This window comes from Psittacula echo (assembly GCF_963264785.1).
Source record: "Psittacula echo genome assembly, chromosome: 14".
NCBI lineage: Eukaryota > Metazoa > Chordata > Aves > Psittaciformes > Psittacidae > Psittacula > Psittacula echo.
In genome coordinates this window covers 4976957-4991056 of record NC_137750.1, presented here as the reverse complement: position 1 = coordinate 4991056, position 14100 = coordinate 4976957, and positions in this window count along the sequence as shown.

The window sequence follows — 14100 nt, the reverse complement described above, 5'->3', positions numbered from 1 at the left end:
ACTACTTGAATGAGAGAGAAAAAAATACATACATCTTGCCAATCTTGGATCCTTTATTTCTTACAAAGCCAAACTTCTTTGAAGTTTCTGACAAATCTGGTTAATTTTGTTCCTGTTACGCGCTGAGGTTCCAGTTCTTAGCTCAAGCTGGAAGTGCTGAAATGGCAGAAGCAGTCAGTATTGTAACTCTCATGAGATTTCCAGTAAAACCTTGGCAGTCTGGAAGGCTAAGCTCTGGACATTTTGGAAAGGTAACTAATTTAATGTTTTCATGCCTATGTCATTCATCTGTATGGACGGACAAGCTATTAAGCTTTATCACTGAAGGAGGCATTGCCCAGAGCGTTTCTTGTGCTGCAGCATTCCTTCATTATTGCTGGGGAGCTGGCCCTAGCAGCCACTTCATGGAAAGAAGAGATGCTCTTTTGCCTGAAAAAGCTTACAACAGCATTCTTTGTTAAAGGTCTTCTTATTTTCACAAACCCTTTTCTGTGAGCGATGCGAGTGGGATCAGTCCTGATTGGGATGGGAAATCAAAGCTCACAAGTGTGAACGATTTGTTAAAAGCAATGGCAAAGTCAAAAGGAAAACACAGAGCTCTTGACTTCTCCTCTAGTGCCAAAACCACCAGGGCATCATTCCGTTCCCTTTGCACGGAAAAAGCTGCTGGTCCACGTCTGGATTTTCAAAGGCAGTGACTATTGGGATTTTAAAACAGGCAGTTGCTGGGGAGTTTGGTACCCAGGCATGAGGCAGCCACGTGCTTTACCAAACAAGTCTGTCTGCATCTTGAGAACCTGACCTTTTTCCTAGGCACAGAGCACTTCATAGTGCATTCTGTGAAGGTTTTAGAGCCCTCTCAGAGCTCCAGTTGTCATTTTTACGCTGTTGCTAAAATGTTTTCAGTGACAAGCACGGATTCAGCAGTTTGCAGGGAGAGGTGGTTCCCAGCTCTTCGAGTGCAGTTCTGGTCATTTTTCCTATTGATAAATACACACCACGGATGACTCCCATCCCTTCCATTTCCAAAGACATAAACAAGCCACAGACCATTCTGAGTTTGAATCACAACCAAAGTAGCAAAGTCCTGAAATCCAGCACATTATCTCATGTTAAATACACTCCTGTTCTATATGATGAATATGCTTTCTACTTAATTGAAGTGTGACACACAAAGCGAAAAATGTTAATTGAATTTTATAGCCCATGAATGTTGCCAGGTTCTGGGGAGATAATTTTGCTGAAGGGATAACTTATCTTTTCAAGCTTCATTTCTTTCTGGGTTTGGAAGCATTGAGAGGCATTAACTTGGAAAGACAACACATTCATTTATTGGCTTTGGGTTCTTGCAGCTAATGGCTATTTTATTTTTCAGAAAACATGCCTAACTTGGCTCTTAACTGCAGTTTGTGTAAAAATCTCATAAATGGGAAAAAAAAGAACCCAGCAAAAACCTGTTCCTCAAACCTCTGAACTTGACCTTTATCTCAGATTTAATCTCAGTTTGAAATGAGGGCTGACTCCTGACCTGTTTCAGTTGAACATCCCATCAATGGCCAGACTTCTTTTCTGAAGTACTTTTATGTTTCCTTGTAACTTAGACTGCATCTAATATTACAGTAGTTCCTTCTGGGAAAGATTGCTGGAAACTTGTGCTTTGCTATAAATGCCCAATGAAGACAGGAAAAGAGCTGATTAGAACGATTGTGATAGTAGTGACTGTTATAAACCATCATGTATTGATTTGGCTTGTTTAGAAGGTTGGGGTTTTACACACTGAGTATTGATCAATGTATACAAATGAAGACATTTATAAGGTAATTGCTCCTCCTGCAAGTCCATGCAATATAAAGTTTAGCAGCACTATAACTGTGATCCTCAGTAAACACATTATGCTGATGCAGAGAGAGAAATTCTGCTCTAGAAATATGTGCACTCTCCATATTAAAAGACACTTACTTGGCAAAACCTCTGGCAGTGATCACATCTCGCAGGTCTCTGCCTCATGTTGTCTGTGTCACCAGGCTGAACCTCAGCTGTCAGGGAAAGGTTTGTAAGTGTATATAGAAAGGGGAATAGCTGCTCTACTTATTTCCTCTGAGCCACTGGGGTGGGTAGTTCATGAGCAAGCCTGTTCTGTGCTTCGAGGAGATAAGTTTGCAATAAAAATGCATATATTATTCATATGTATTATGTATATATGTGCTCTATAATAATATCAGAATACTTCTTGGGAAGCAGCACTTCTTGATTTCTAGTAGATCGGTTAAATTCGGGTCCACCATCAGAAAAACCCAAACATGCTGACAGTAAAGTTCATCACTTTTTATCTGGTACATGACTGTTTCTATATGCAGGAAAAGACAGAAAACTGAGCAAAACCATATACTGGCTCATTGGCCAGTAGAATATGCTATTAGAGGAGCTATTAGCATTATTATTAACGCATGCACTAGATGTTAGTGGAGTTGCCAGACCCCTGTCTTGCTTCTTGTTACGCTTTTAGCCTCGGTGTTGATCAGAGGCACAAGTCAAGGTCAATTTAATTAAATAAAGCCAGTAGTCAATTTGGAGCAGGTCTAACAGCAAGCATGGGGAGAAAAAAGAGAAAATTAAAAAGAAAAGGAGATAAAAGGGCAATAAAATATTTCCAGCTTTTCTGTGGAATTTGTCGTGTTTCAGCACACGGGCCAGTCTCTGTTCTGGAGGTGAATCCTGGACCACTTTGCTTAATGCACACACCAACACCTGAAATGATGTTTGTCAACAAACCAGTAATGACACATCCTAGCACCACTGCTACCAGAAAAACTGCACTAACAACCTAGGAGATCTCTGGTACAGACCCAACCGCTTCTCATGTTTGCCTTCCTCAGCTTCCTTCGTGATAAAACAACCAGCTGGCAGATGTCTGCATGTCAAAGCATAGCAAAGTACAGTCTGTGGTTTTAAACTACATTATCCTCATCCCCATTAAGAAGAAATATAGCTCCTTATAATCCCCATTACACTCCTGCATAATTGTGAACAATCTGCTGTACTCTCTGGAGAGGAACCCGTGGATCTTAGCCTGCTTCTAACTAGTATTTTAAAAGCATCGCATTAAAGCCTACGTGTGTTCCTTGGGTTTTATGCAGAAATCACACTAATACACTTAAACAAGAAATTCACTCATTTTCAATACAGAACATTTGTTTATTGATTCCTTTGCTACCCATTTGTTGATGCTACAAATTATGACTCCCACAGGAGGAAGAGGAACAAGAACACGTACAGTCTGAGTGGAGAATTGTGATTCTGGTTGGGAATGGGTACTGAGGAAGCAGTAAACTAACCATTAGGTAGAAGTACAACCTACAGCACAGACCCATGTATTTCCAAGCTCTTAATCAACAAAACTCTGCATATGATTTCATAAAACAATAAGAAATCCCATGCTATTGGATACAAGTTTCAAAACACTAATGCAGGGTCCTGATATTAATGTTGACTATGTGCTTGATAACCTGCTCCCACTGAACCACTTTCTGGTGTACCGTGCAAGCACAGAATGTACAATACCAATTAGCTGCTTTGCCCATCTACTTAAAATGTTTTGCACATGCCAGCAAATGCAAATACGCAATTAGGGCGCATTTAGTTAAAAGGCAAAGGAAGATAAAGTACAACTGTTATTAGCCAGAACAAAAATCTTCACAATCTTCATCCATATTGAAGGCGAATTAGTTTGCAAATCTGTTCAGCTGGTTATTTAAGGTTTGGAAAACAGTTCTGGGTTAGAAAGTACAACACTGAGTACTTCATGGTGCGGGTGACTGTGGTTTTATGACTATTGTTACTATTAGCTGTTTGTTGTCTGCACACATACTATTAAAAACACATAAGCCAAGTGTGAAAGCAATTAGCATTAGGAAGTTGTGCTAACAAGAATGAGAAAAGTAGTCACAGGAGATCTTCATTACAGATGAACAGTGTTAAATGTCAGTTGTATCGGATGGTTTGTGTTGTTGTATGTCTTTCTCCTTAAATGTAGGAAGTAAATAAAATGCAGCTCATTGTCAGCTCAGTTTAATGACAAAAACAAGTTTGAGGGGGAAAAAAGGAAAACACATTTTCTCTCTTTCCTGTTGAGCCTTTGCCTCCTCCATATCTAGAAACAGTGCACTTCTCAGTGCTTGAGATTGCCGGGGATTATAAAATGCTGAAAGAGTTGGTGCCAGAGAAGATAAAAAGAAGCTTCTTCCAGGGAATTTGAAGCATTCTTCACTGTGAAAAGTTTTCTTTTCAGGTTAGGGGTAATTCCCCTCTCTCTGAAACACAAGGACTTTTCCAGGAGCCTTGCTTCTGACCCCAAGGATTGCTTTGCAGCAGCCTGACAACTTATTTTCTTTCAGACTTACATAGGGAACTAATTAAAATAGAGTTGCTTAACTTCCATTGCAGAAAGTTTCAGCTTATGTCTAAAAGTTGACTGAAACATGGTGCTGTGTTATCCATTACTCCAGCTCCCCATCAGCCCACTTGCATCCCAAACTTTCTCCACCTGAATTCCTTGATTAAGGATGCACTGTGTTCATCAGGGAGGGTTTATCAGCATGGAAGTGATACTCAAGCCACAGCACTACCAGGATTTCCATTGCATGTCCTTGCTCCGTCTGATGCTGCACATTCAGGCTCTGCCATCCCTGTGAGTGGAATCAGCAGCTGGGCTTCCTTGAGGAAGAAAAAGGTATGTTGATGTGTAAATAATGTTTGACATATGGAGGTGAAACAGAGACTGCCACTCATCCTGTCAGTAAGTGTATTGCTGATTGCCTTTAAGGCAAATTCTTATCTAGAATTATGTCATTATTAAACGCTACTTTCATTTAAATAAATTGTAGCTTTATTAGGATTTTATCGCTTCCCCTCTCTTCTTCTGAAGTTTAAATCCTGCCTATTTTGTACATAGCAAAGTGGGGTTTTTCCAAGTAGATTTCAGCAAAGCAAAACAGGGAGAAGCAGTTGAGAGGTAATGACTGGTGCAGTCTGATATCAGACCCCAGATAGGCAGGGTTTATGCTTGTTAGATGTGTCTGCAAGTTCTAGAAAGCTAATTAAAGCTAAGCATATTCTTCTCATCTTAAGGGTAAGCTGTGTCTGTAGGATATAAGATACCAGAAAAAGACTTCTGTTGCCCTGCTCCTTTAACTGTGTGTCAAAGCAGTGAACCCTAAACGAAGTTTCATCTTTCTCAAGGTGTTGCTAGGCACTAATTAGCCTTGGGACCTTGTAAAAAGGGGAGAAAGTGCAGTAAAGGATTTCTATGGAGATTGGTTTGTTGCCCATTCTAGAAATAAGCCCTACAGGAGCCCGTCATTGGAGGTTGCTGTGTCATTTATTCTCATGCGGTGGCTGTTCCAGGGATGGACTCTGGACTTACTAATACAAGTATATATTGCTGCTTCAGTGGGTATTTTAGCAAGCTGATTTTCCTCACTCTGTAGCCAGGGCTATAGAGTAACATCTCCAAAGCAGTGAGGAAGACAGAGCAAGATTTATCCTTTCCAGGTCTTTGTTAGTTTGGTTCAACTAAGGGAAACTTCCATCCCGGACCAGGATGTTTCTGATAACTGGTTTATCATGTCACTATAAAACAGAGCAGATAACCCTGTCTCAGGTGAAGGAGGGCAGAGCTGAATAAAACCACAGGTCCTAATGTCCCACCCTTAATTAAATTCCTGATGACCTGAAGGGTGGAGGAGTGGGAATTGCCTTCAATTCCCTGATAGCCTCAGCTCTATGTGCTCAAACCAAAGGCACTTTCTAATAATGGGCTTGGGGAAACTGGATGTGGATTTGGCCTTACCCAGATACCCACTTTTATTTATTTCTTTTGAATGTTCCATTTACTGTGAAGGAAGGAAGTGGTGAGAAAGTTGAGGTATGTGCCCAGCCACAGAGTCCCAGCAGCTTACAGTAATCCCATACTCCCAAGGACGGTCATATCCTTGACAGGCTGACGTTAGTGGCAGGCCCACCTAAAAGTGCTTATGGCTGCTGTCAAACCCTCATAACATGGCAGAGTACATCATGGTTGTGGCTATCCCAGCCTTTCCTTATCCAATTTCCGACTGTTAATTTACCCTGTGCACTCTTGTAACTATGTAATCACAGTCAATTCCTTCATTGTTTGGGGTGATTGAATCCAAAGCTTTTAGGCTTTTCAGGTCATGCGTGCCAGACCTTCGAGTGACCCTCATTAACAATCCCTTGTTTCTCTTCCTCTTTCATGAATTTACTTTCCAGGATCAATCTTCTTCCAAAAATAATACTAATTTTGGCCCCATCCCCTACTCCCTTTCACTCTGTTGTGTGCCTGGAGCAGTGAGGATAAGAACAAAGCTCTCTGTCTTTAAAACACTTCGCTTTCAACCACAGTTGTGTCCTTTTCTTTACATCCATTGTATTTCTGAGGGGGAAGATGGAGTGTTTTGCAGTAAAGGAGCTCTGTGCCCAGTGCTAGTGACTTGTGCAGCATCCCTGCTGGGCTTTTTCCCATCACTTTCTGATACGAGGAATTCATAACTAGGGGCACTAATGCACAATCATTCCAACATACATCTATCCCATGTATTTTGCAGTAAAAAAAATCACAAAGCAAGTAAAGTGAGGAATAATGCACAGATATTGGAGTATACAGGGGTAGAAGTAGCAGGAGAGGCTGTTCCTGGAATACCCTGCTCTATTTTGATGGCTGCAGCTGCTGATTATAAAGTTAGAAGAAGAAATTAGGTGAAGACGTTACAGCAGAGTGATGCGATCCTCAGCATGAAATCACTGCAGGATCCAGTGGACCTTTCCATCACTTGCCAGCAAGGCTGGATGCCATTCTAGAGGATGCACCAAGCTAAAGGCCTGGACTTCAGTGGGCTATGAGGCGGGGAGAGGCTAGGCAGAGATTTTGCCTCTCACCTTTAATTTGCATGAATCAGTGAAAACCAGACTTATTCCTTTTGAATGCACAAGTTTCAAGCCATAACAGAGTTTTATGGAGCTGTGAAGACTGCAGGGAAGGTGTAATGTGATCACAATATTTGCTCCCAGCGAAAGAACACGAGAACTCACTGAGCTCTGTTTGCACTCAGGGAAAGAGCTGTGTTAATATCCCTGTAGAGAAGGTGCTGCTTTAGTATTTAGCTCAGCAGCTCTTAGAAGTCATGCCTGCTTCCCTGGGCAAGCATATGGGAAAGGATGTTGGCTATAAACCCCCCTGGATAAGGGGGGAAGCATCAGAATCAGCCCTTTGCCCCATCACCAGACCCTGCTCCCCAGGTCACCATCAGCAGCCCAGAATGGAGAAAGCTGCTGTCATTTGTCACCATCACCATTTTTGTTGATTTAATAACAGGAACTGATCTGTGTGCTGTGCTGTGTCCAGCAGATAAATGTAGGGTAGCATGGGCAGCTTTGCAAGAGCAAAGGGATGCAGAAGCTCTGTTCCATTTGCAAATTGCAGGGCAGGGCAGGAAGGGTGAAATGGAGAAGTGTTAATGCTCCATTAGCTTATCTGATGGGTGGAATGAGGATGGTTGGGTCTGAGGGTTGGGGATTTTTTCATGTTTCCTATTGACAAACATCGCTTTCCTTGCTCTTCCTCTCATAGGGAAGAGTTAATCAACTTCCTTTCTTCCCTCCCTCTCCACCTAAGTGCTGCATGCTGCAGAGGGTCCAACTGCTGATGCTTTGCAGTAGCTGGTGGGAGCATCTGTCCCAGTGCTTCCCAAGCACACATCATCCCTGCTTCTCAACCTGAGTTTTGGGCCAGGGGGGGAATCTCACCATTTTCCCACTTGCAGGCTGGGAGCAAGGGTAATTATCCCCAATACCTCAGCAGGCCTGACCTATTTTCACTGCCTGTGGTTCTGTGCTTTCAGGGAGCAATGTCACTGGTGTACAGTAAAGAAAGGGCCTTGCCTGAGCCAAGTGCTATTTATTTAGAAGAAATTTTCTATTTAGAAAAAAGAAGACGTTTAAGAGAAAACAGATTTTAAGGGCAGTAAATCACTGCATACCTCTACCTACAGCTCACTTATCCCCTGATGTTAGATAGATGGATCCAAAGGGTTTTGGGCTTTGCTACAGACTGCCGTTTACTGAACAGCCCTGAACTGCTGACTGCCCTTCTGACCCAAGGGAAACCAGTCCTGTGATGCCTTACACACAACTGTGGCTCAGCAGCTGTTTTAGTTTGGCTGGGACCTTGAAATTAGGCCATCGCCTTGTAATTGAGTCTTCAGCATTTGCTGAGAGATGGTTTATTGTGTTGTCCTGCTCATTCCCTTCCCGTTCAGACAGGAAAGTCTTATACAATAACTTCACTTCGTGGAAAAGGTCATGCACAGAGTTCACCAAACACTGTCTCTGTATTCCTTTGTTTATTGCTCAGTATCCTTATGCCCACCCCGGAAGCCACAAAAGAGGGGAAGATCTTTAAAAATACTCTCTGTTTTGGCGCATCCCCCATAATTTGGCAGTGTTTGGGTTGAGGCTTTTGGTTTACATTTATCCAAGTTTCAGAAAAATCAGGACAAAGCTCAGCTGGAGCTTCACAGTTTTGCTGAGTCTCACAGAGAACCCCCATGCAGAATTGCCTCAGGTTTTATAGGTCTCCAGCCAGCCCATAAATCACTTGAGGTTGACTTGAAACTCAGCCCAGGTATGCCACAACACCGCAGGACTCATCCAGGCAGCAGCACAGAGCTCAGGAAGACCTTGCCTGTGCTCGATTCCTGCTCTCCCACTGACTTTCTTTGTGCCCCATCCATCCCTTTAACCTTCAGTGGTCCATTGCCACCAAACGTGGTGGCACACCATTACACATCCCACGTGTGTAAACACCAACATCCTCTTACGAGCGATGTCCCGTGGTAGCCACAGGCAGAGCTGTTATCACTCATTGCAAACCATTCTTTCCTCTCCATGTGTTTTCATTGAGTGTCAGATGTGGAAAACCGAACAGGATGATCACTCAGCATGTACCTTGTCTCTGCTGCCTGCTGGGAAGTCACAGCAGAAATGAAAAATGAGTGAGGGGAGGATTTAGGGAAGAAAAACACTGAATTGCTCAAAAGGCAACAGGGCAAATCGAGTCCAGCTCCGCTGTGGTTTTGCTGGTCTTGATAGAGACGCGTACTCAGATGTTCCACTGGTTTGTCAGCAGGCAATTGGTAGAAATCTTTTAGCACTTTTCCTTAAGGAGTGATCATTTTTTCTTCCCACAGAACTCCTGTGGGTATGACGAGGCATTCCCCAAAGAGCACTCATGAGCTCATCCCAGCTGACCCGACAAAAAAACCTTTAGCCCAAGCATGAACACTGATCAGCAAGTGCTCACTTATCGTGGCACAATTGCCAGTTGATGCTCTGTTTGGTCTTGCATCAGTTTACCCACAAGGGTTTCCATGGAAATTAGGATACAGTATCGTACCTGTTGTGTCATGCCCTATCTGCTGGATTTTTCCACAGGGTGTAACACATGCCAGCTCCACAAATCCTTGAAAAGCTTTGGATCTATAGGGTAGTAATTACCCAGTGTCTGTGGAGCAAATCCAAAGCACACTGTGGGTCTCTGGAGCTGTAATTTTGCTATAGTCTGTATGACTAGCTGACTGCTGCCGGATGCTTTCCCAGTCACAAGGTGTAATGTAACCCTTGCAGCCACTGGATGTTTTCCTCCATTAAAAGCCTTCGCAGGGATTTTAGGGGTTGAATGTAATTCAGCTCCTGTAAACCTAGACTCAAGGTTTTAGACCAGATTTATTGGTGGCAGGCCTCTCAACACGCAGCTTTCCCACCACGAGACTTGTGTACCTTTGGTGACAGCGTAAGGACCCATCCCCAGAGCCTGCATGTGGCACCTATCAGTGTCTGCATGCCTCTGTCTGGGTTGTGTAATGGGAGATGCTGTGCTCCATGACCTGAGCCTCTTTCTCTTGCTGTGTGACCCCATCCATGAGACATGTGCTGGCTGGTGGATTAGGGACCTGGAAACCATCTGTGGCTTCATGGGAGAGAGAGGGGAGTAGGGGAAGTCAGCAGCCAAGCTCCTGGTGAAGATGGTCAACAGTGAGGTCCTTGCTCAGCTCTTTCCCTATGCTCTGGTTGAAACTGCTTTTCAGTCCAACAGTCTAATACGCAGCAATATCTAACAGCCACAGCCATCACTCAAAGGGGACCCACCTCAAGAAGTGATGTGAGATCCCAGAACTCTGTGCATCCCATGTGCAGTGCCCTTAGCAAAGCTGTGGGTTCCTTATGTTCATTTTCTCTATTGCAAATTCAGTCATGACCACAATTTTCCCAACTTGGAGGGGCCGCAAAAGACATAAAGGGGAAGATCAAGCCTTTAAAATAGCCAGGAGAAAAAGATCAGTTGGGTACAGAGGTGTGAGAGGAAAGAGAGCAGCATTTCAAGGAGAAACCAGGGCTCAAGGGTGGGGTACTGATGGCCCAGCAGCACAAAGGGATGTTATCATATGGCTACACCCAGTAATTTTCACCTCGTTTCGTTAAAACTCCTCTGGTTTCAGCCACCACCCATCAGAAAAGCATTAAATCAGCTGTGTCGTGTTGAGGGCAGGGGGTCTTCAGTAGTAGAGATGTTTTCCTCTGACATCAGGTCCTCTGAGAACTGCTTTGGAGAGCAATTCGAACCACATTCAGAGGAAGAGACAAGATGTATTCCTTTGTCTGTTCCTACCAATCGGTTTTGCAGGTCCTGCCATTATGCCAATTAATTTTCTTCTCGTGTTTACCCACATTTATGCTGCAGGGACTTGAAGGTTATACAAGGCATGCTTGGAGCAATGTAATTTCATGTCCTTCAGAGACCTCAGAAGGTACAACAAGATCCCTGAAGCACAGAGAGCTCCGTGAAGTACTTGTGAGAATAGTGATAATTCATTTGCTTTGCCCAGTAGTTTCAGTTTGCATTCCAAGCGTGGCTTTATGTGGGACTCTGGAATTTCTCATTAACTGTGGTACAATCATTTCGAAGAGCTATTGAGGCATTTTACGAATGTTTACAGCTGGGACATGCAGTACAAAGGGGTGGAAGGTAGATATAATTGAAGTGAAGTTGGCTTAATACCACTTAATTCATCAAGATAATTATACTAGTTAAATCTTTACCCATAAGACATGCCCGTGCTACAGACAGAGGCAGTGACTGGTGACCTGACTGCTGTTAAAGAAGCTTGTAGTCATAGTCAAGAGCTTCTGATGCAGCCTCAAGGAGGCAGATGGAGTCAAGCACATCTGGACATCACCATACAGCAACCTACCTGCACATCCACTTACAGGGGATGGTAGCTGCTCTGTAGTGTAGCTTGACACCAAGAAAAGGTAAGGAAGTGGGAAGCAACACCAGCAAGTCAATTAAATTGCATAATATATCTTTTTTTTTCCTACAATCATAGCTCCTGCAAACTGTCTATGTTCTTACTCTCTTCCTTTCTCTTAAGGTAGTAGATTGAGAGACAACAAATGGTCTGTATGGTTTCGCGTGTCACTTTGGGGAAGGTTGTGTTCAGATTATGATTTTATATATATATACACAAACACATGTACATATGTGTTTGAACCAGCAATTCTTCACCTTCTTCTCTTCATCTTCTTAGTGGCAAAGTGGAACAAACATTACAGAAAACCCATTTCCACCCTCTAGTTTCTAAGGGCAAGTATTGTAGCTTCCAGAAGGACCTTAATGGCAAGCAAAGTTGTTTTCTCCTTGAGAGATTGATAAGGTGAAACTTATATCGTGCAGCTGCCTTAGTCACTCTTGAAAGCATGCTCACCTCGCTCCTCCAGAAGCAGATGAGACCCAGTGCTCCCCTCCTGGCACTGCTTGTGCCTGCATTTGAACTGGGGTCATTGGATATGAGCTCTCATGATCAGAATGAGACCATACTGGGCTTCTGTTATACAGGAGATCAATGCTTTAGCTGCAAAGAAAAGAAACTGAATCACAATAGAGGTTGCTGGAGAGAGGACTTTTGAAAACATTTTCTGTTTCTAATTTTGGTAAGGAAATAGGCAATTACTGTCTTAAAAAATTAAATGTCATGAAATTTCAAACTGTGTCTGATAAATATCTCACAACTTGTGACAGAGGTTGCTGGAAATCTCCCCTAAGAGCAGTGCCATGCTGGCCAAGAAATGTTAGCTCTGTGCTCTAGCCTTTTCTTCATGTGGGCTGGACTGGCCTGTAGTCAGATAAAAGAATCGTCTGCTTAGTTTAGTTCTTAAAAACAAATCTGAGCCAGTCAGTCTTCACTTTATAGCAGCTATACCCAATCCATCCACAGAAGTAATTAAGACTAGGAATTGGCCAGCACTAAAACACCATCTGCCAACTTACTAGAACTTTATAGAGGGAGTCTGAAGCCTTGATCTATGTGTCTTCAAGCTTTGGCTGAGGCCCAGCTCTACCTACTACCCAAGAAGGCTTGCTTGGACGACATGCGCTCCATGGGATGTGCATCCACAAGGCAGACCAGCACTGTTTACACATAGTGGTATCTGAGTCACCTTCACACTTCACTAGGTTGTAAGTTCTGATGTCAAACATGGTCAGTAAACTGGGCTTAAATGTCTGTGTGTATATTTGGGTATCAGCCTGTCTTTAGGTTTTGTCTTAGAAGGTTTATTTGTCTCTAATCCAGTCTTAGATGAACTTTCTGCACTTGCAGTACTTGGTTGAGTTAGGTGAATGCCCTGACACCCATTGAACAGATGAGCATCAACCCCTGAGGCCCACGTTTTAAAGAGCCTAACAGTGCCACTAGTCCTTTCCCAAAGGACTTCTTGGCCTAAATCCCAGTCTTTTAAAGGAACTCCCTGGCTTCAAAGCCAAGCAGGAATCCCACCACTCTTGCCTATGCTATTGACCCCAAAACCACTTGTAAACAGTTTCTTAGAAGATAGTCTCAGTCAATGAATTCCTCAGTGTTTTCCCTGAAAGTCTGGAAATAGGCTTTCATGCTACAGTGTTCAGCTTTGGAGAATGACAGGAGATGCTTTATTCCTAGGGATCTATGAGGCTTGAAGACAGAGCAAGAAAAAGTGAATGAGTCTCTCTTGATGTGCCATGCTGCTGGGGACTGGAGTTTCCTTAGTGTTTAACACTCACTGGGATCCATACCACCATGTGTTGCCTTTACATTGCCATGGTTGTATCAGAGACAGCAGAAATGGAGGTAGTCGCCAACTCTGGTGGGATAGGATTCCCTGCTGAACACGGCAGCTTGGGCTTTAGCTTGCACTTGTGATGGAGCACAGCTCATCTGTCACCGCTACTACAGCCTGCCTGAGGCAATAGGAATTAATTACAAGGCTTGAAAAGAAAAGTCAATAACAGAATTGAAATATTCCCATAGGTTTCCCTTGAATTAGATCTCTCAGATAATGTCTGCTGATCATAAAGTATGATGCCAGGTGAGATAATACTGCTGATTAGATGGACACTGTGCCCAGTCTTCAGCCAACCCTTGTGAAGCTCCATGAGGTCATGCATGAATAGGCTCCAAGGAGAGAGGCAAGGTGTCAATAAAGATGATTTTCTTCAATAGATTCACCTGTGATAAGCGCATGCCAGTGACTCAGTGCAGGATGAGTAGGTGCTGGAATTTTCATATCCATGTAAAAATAAAGTAGTACAGAAAAATCCAGTGAATGCCTCTTTTTACCCCCACAGATTCTATTTAAAATTAGAGATCAGGAATAAGAAATCCGAGGCACAAAGCAAATACCCAGTGCCTGTGGAGATTTGCTGTTATCCCAGGATGCTCTGCTCATGAGTTAATACTTTGTAGTATAGTGGGGAAAAAAAAACCACGCACAAAATTACTTCGAGTCAGTTCTGAGGTAGGTCCTGAGTGACCAAAATCCCTGTCCTTTGGAATGAATCCAGGTGACATGAGTTGTGCACGCTGTGTTCTGATTCAGCGTGGAATTTGGTTTTCCCATCAAGCGAGAGAGAAAATGTCCAGTCCAAAAAGGGAGGTGCCAGCTTGTATGCAAAGTCACTCATCAGAGAGAAAGGATGCCTCAAACACTGAA